We start from the raw sequence: 5,612 nt of genomic DNA, 5'->3' as shown, positions 1-5,612 counted from the left end.
GTGCGTGTGTGTGTGTGTGTGTGTGTGTGTGTGTGTGTGCATGTATTTGTCTGTTGAGGAACAAACAGGATTATTATTCTAAATGCTTAAGGAGGCACATTAATTTGTTTGGTTTATTTTCCTCATATTGGGTTTCTTTCTGTGTCCACCCAGATCACAGATAATGAAGACAGAGCTAAGAAATTGGAATGCCACAGAGAAAGCAAAGCATATAAGAGTCATAGCTGTGCCTTGTAGCTCTGTCTGGTTGACCAGCCATCCTCCACTGTCTCCCTTTACTATGGCTGACATTCCAGAGTGGATCCTTTCTAGCAGAATGAAAGTTTCAAAGTATTTCTGTATAAAATACATGAGAGAAAGAAAAAAAAAAAAAACCAGTATCAGAGTCACTTCACTTCGTGAACAGGGCAAACCATGTTAATTCATTATAATTTAAGGCTAATTATGTGTGGATGACATTGGATAACAGTAATTACTTCAGATTGAAATCAGTGTCTCCAAGCTATAAGACAGGCAGGGAGAATACAACCTATGCTGAGTATTCTACTGGATCAAGCAGACCTCCTATGAGACGACATTCAAGTATTGAGGAGTTTAGATGCTGTTGAATTGAAGTGGAGTGTGTGTGTAGGGGTAAGGGGTTAGATATTCTCCTCCTGATGTAGCCTCCTTTAAAAGGGTTACCCTGCCCTTCTCAATTCCGATACACAGTTTCATTTCTTTCTTGAATCTTACTTTTGAATACTTGCTGCTTAACCAAATCATTATTTAACATTTTTCTGGGCACTGTTACAAATATGTGAATGCCTAATCCCAGCACTAGGGATGCAGAGGCAGGCAGATCTCTGTGAGTTCCAGGCCAGCCTGAGCTACAGAGTGAGTTACAGGAAAAGGCGCCAAAGTTACACAGAGAAACCCTGTCTCACAAAACCAAAAAAAAAAAAAAAAAAAAAAGAAAAGAAAAGAAAAAGAAAAAGAAAAAAACAACAACAACAACAAACAAAATATGTGAATGCCAAAGTAAGTCCTACAATCTCAGGAGATTCAGAACTCATATGTCATGTGGAAGAAAACAAATAGAACCAGAGAATAAAGAATCAGAAAGAGATAGGACAGAACTGTGGTGCAAGGTGAACACTGACTGTAAGAAGAGAAGAGTTAGAAGGTGCTATATGGTGCCCACGAGGTTGAGGTCAAAAGGCCATGACACAGGATAATCTTCTGACCTTTATGGGTTTTCCAAATGAAGCACATTGCCTGTCCTTTGCCATATATTATCTTCTTCACTGAAATTTGATATGTCATTTCTACAAGAGCCATATTTCCACTGGAGAAGCAACTTTCTGTGCACTGGGGCATAATCCTCTGTCAATAACATTTTACTGTGTGATTATTAACACTCTGTGTTGAACATATGAACTATGAGTTCAGTATCAGGGTAGCCCATCATGCAGCAATGGTAACCAATCCAACACATGAATGAAGCACATGGAGTGCCTGATAGACTGAACACAGGTACAATGAAAGACACAGGGCTCTTATTTGGTAACAAGTTACAGTAGTATATCGTGGTTTAATGTGCACCTGCCCGAAGTGACCTTGCTGCATGTGAAAACATTTAGTTATCTAGGGGAAAAGGAGAGGAGAAGAGCAAACAAAGCAAAGCAAAACAAAAAACCTGACTATTAGTAAGGCCAGTAGTTGGAACTGAACTAGGCTGTCCTAAAATCAGGTCAATATTCCCTTTCTTAGTTACTTGTGACCATGTCTCCTCTAGGAAATTTAGATGGAAACTAGTATGAGTTAGCATTTTGGTAAATAATCCTAGAATTTAACAAAAAGTTGTGTGTGTGCATGTGTATGTTTATCTGTTTACTGTATGTGCACCACATGTGTGTATCTGTGCATGGAGGCCAGAAGAAGGCATTTGAAGCCTGAGAACTGGAGTCATAATTGGTTATGAGATGCCCAATGCTGGGAAGTGAACCTGAGTCCTCTGCAAAATCTGTATCTACTCTTAACTTCTGAGTCACTGCCAGTCCCAAGATTTTGATCAATATAACATGAAAGGGAAAATCATTTTTCACACTGTATAGTTAAAACCCCAGAGACAGCTGAGGACAATTAATTAGAATGGAAAAATTAATTCCATACCTACTTGAAATGACTGACATGACAATTTTCTAAAAGGTGAGGCATCAACACTAAGTATTTTAAAAAACAGAAATATTTCAAATATACTCACACCTATGAAATATTTACATGTATTAAATTACCTTGATTACAGATCATAGGTGGTTAAACATTTTATACAATGGACCAGATAATGTATATTTTTAGCATCATGAGCCATGTGGCTTCTATTGGAACTAATCTGTTGTTAAAGCAGCTGTAGACAATAATTTTAAAAATAGCATGGTTGTGTTCTAATAAAACTTTATTTACAAACACGCATAGCCCATGGGCTGTAATTTGCCAACTCTGCTTTTAGAAGATAAGTTTAGGATTTTCCTCAATTAACTTTGCCATGAAGAATTGGCATAGTTACACTCTTCTGGTCAACAAATTTAGCCTTATAAACTATTTAGAGTTCTATATGGAAAAGTTCCTGCCCCTGAGGGGTTTGCAATATAATAGGAAAATAAGGCTAGTTTATCCTTAAATTATCATTCAAACCAAATATCAAGTGTCTCAAAACTAAGATAAAACAAAATTACATGGAAGCCCAGAGGTAGGGATTAACTCTACTGAGAACATTGTTTTTTCTTTCTCCCCAATGGGCTGGAGGATATGATTTTCCTAGGACAGAACTTAATCCCATGTTGTCCTATGTTGCTATGTGACAGGGAGTCAAAAACCATAAGGTTTCTACCTTTTTTCTCTTTCCTTGCTTTGAAAGGTAGAAGCTTTGCCATGCTTTTCTCCTGACATCTCACTGTGTTGATGTAGATTTGAAGGTGAAAACACAGAAACAAAGCAGAGGAGATGGTGGGAGGCTAGACATTCTACAAAAAAAAAAAAAAAAAGTGTGGATACAGTCTGAGAAGGTTTTGATAATGATATACAGTTTAAGCTGCCCCTTACCCTCTCCAACTCCCCAGTTTTCCCCACATTATAAAGAATACTGAGGAAAATTTTCTATTGTATTCCATTCTCTTTTTTTCCTACATGTGTATGTGTGCATGGTACTTGCTCATGTAGTGGCAACAAACGTGTGGTTACATTGGTGTGTACAGGTGCATGTACACATGTGTGAAGATGGAAGCCTGAAGTTGACACATGTTAAGTTTATAAATCTATGAATAGCATCAATGTTCAGATGTAGGAGAGAGAGAGAGAGAGAGAGAGAGAGAGAGAGAGAGAGAGAGAGAGACAGAGAGAGAGAGACAGAGACAGAGACAGAGACAGAGAGACAGAGAGAGAAAGAAAGAAAGAACCTTCTTCCAAACTATTTTTGAGAACTCTAGGGCAGTTTGTGCACAGGCAATGGATCCCAAGAGGTTCCAGTTCCCTGCCCTTAGTTTAACAACAGCTAATGAATTTGGTTGATCTATTTTATATACCTGAGATCCCGGTAAGATAACTGAAGAGAAAGGCACTGTCTGGTTCACCCAGAGGGATCATACAAGTTGATCAGGTTGGGATTAAGCCTTGAAGTTGATTCTCCCTTCTGATTTCTCAGTGCCTCTTCGATGCTCACCCACAAATAAACAGGTGAGCTGCCAGGAGCCATGTCGAGAATGAAAGTGGGATGAAATGATCAGCTGCAGGTTCATTTGTCATGTTAATTCCAGCCTTCCTACTGGCTAAAAGACTGTAGTTTTGCTTTCACTTTTAGCATAGGTGCCAAATCGTGAGAAGTGGTTTTGCCCTCATAATAAATGTGCAGTTTGTAGTGGGTAGCTGTTCCAGCTTTGACCTGGAAGTACTACCCCCGCTGAGGCTTCTGGTAACTGTCATGCCTACCTATGACTGGCCCCTGAGGTGGGCGGAGACAGGAGCCCTTAAGACCCTCGGTCCGGGTGTGCTGGCGCTCTTGGTTCCTAGTAAGCCTGGATGTTGGATGGTAGACCGAGCAGAGTTCTCCAGAGAAGCCTGCTGGACTGCACTTCACCTCTCCCGGACCCTGAACTCTATCCCTTTACTTGTTGTAAGTAAACCCCCCAAATAAACCTCCCTGTAAACTACGTGGAGCTGCCTTAATACTTCCACCAACAGCAGTTGTATTCTCCTGGGTCATGGGTCTCAGGATGGCACTTCTATCTTTTTATCACAACATCTCTAAGGGACTCTTGGCCCTTTGGCTGATTGGGGCGGTGGGTGTTCTCTTTACAGGAGGATTGAGTCTTGGGGAAAGAAATGCCTCTAAAAGGATCCAGTCCATATGCCCGGCTAGCTCAGTTGGTAGAGCATGAGACTCTTAATCTCAGGGTCGTGGGTTCGTGCCCCACGTTGGGCGCCATTTGTAGTTGGAGTTTTTCTGCCTGGCCCAGTCAGGACAAATCTCTGTTACCCGCCAGTCCCACAGTCGCTCAGACCCAACCAAGAAAACACATAGAAACTTATATTGTTTAGAAACTGTATGGCCATGGCAGGCTTCTTATTATCTGCTTCTTTTGTCTTAAATTAACCCATTTCTGTTAGTCTATACTTTGCCACATGGCTCGTGGCTTACCAGTGTCTTTACATGTTGCTTTTCATGGCGGCAGCTGGTGGTCTCTCCCCAGCCTTCTACTTCCCAGAATCCTCTTCTCTCTTGTCCCACCTATACTTCCTGCCTAGCCACTGGCCAAACAGCATTTTATTTGTACAGAGTGATATCCACAGCACTTCCCCTTTTCTTTTCTTTCTTTTTTTTTTTTTTTTTTTTACGTTGGGTGCCATTTGTAGTTAGAGTTTTCCTGTCTGGCCCAGTCAGGACAAATCTCTCTTACCTGCCAGTCCCACAGTCGCTCAGACCCAACCAAGAAAGCACACAGAAACTTACATTGTTTAGAAACTGTATGGCTGTGGCAGGCTTCTTGTTATCTACTTCTTCTATCTTAAATTAACCCTTTTCTGTTAGTCTATACTTTGCTACATGGCTTGTGGCTTACCGGTGTCTTTACATGTTGCTTCTCATGGCAGCAGCTGGCAGTGTCCCCTCCCAGCCTTCCTGTTCCCAGCCTCCTCCTCTTCCTTGTCCTGCCTACCCTATCCTTCCTGCCTGGCTACTGGCCAATCAGCACTTTATTCCAATCAGAGCAACACACTTGACATACAGAACATCCCACAGCACTTCCCCTTTTCTTTTTTTTTTAAAGCAAGGTTTTAACTTTTATATAGTAAAATTTCAGATAATAAAACAATTATCTTTATGATTTTGTTGATTCACACAACAGTTAATATATTAGCTCCAGTTTTCCTTGCTGTGACATAATATCAGATAAAATCAGTTTAAGAAAGGAAGGGTTTATTATGGTGAACAATTTGAGAGCTGAGTATATCATGGTAGAAAAGACATGGCAGCAGAAACGGGGGGGCTGTTAGCTATATTGTATCACGGTCAGGAAGCAGAGGATGAGGAAAGCTGGGGTTCAGCACCTTTCTCCTTTGCATTCAGTCTGGAACAC

General features: G+C 40.8%; 1 non-coding gene across 1 annotated transcript; it reads left to right on the top strand.

The window, feature by feature from the left end:
• Window positions 1–4,386: 4,386 nt before the first annotated feature.
• On the top strand, window positions 4,387–4,459 carry Trnak-cuu. Its single transcript has one exon. It is a non-coding gene; the product is annotated as a tRNA-Lys (tRNA).
• Window positions 4,460–5,612: the final 1,153 nt, after the last annotated feature.

The sequence above is a fragment of the Onychomys torridus genome, chromosome 3, assembly GCF_903995425.1.
Source record: "Onychomys torridus chromosome 3, mOncTor1.1, whole genome shotgun sequence".
In the NCBI taxonomy this organism is placed as follows: domain Eukaryota; kingdom Metazoa; phylum Chordata; class Mammalia; order Rodentia; family Cricetidae; genus Onychomys; species Onychomys torridus.
Note: the sequence above shows the minus strand (reverse complement) of the source record. Positions and strands in the feature narration are given on the sequence as shown.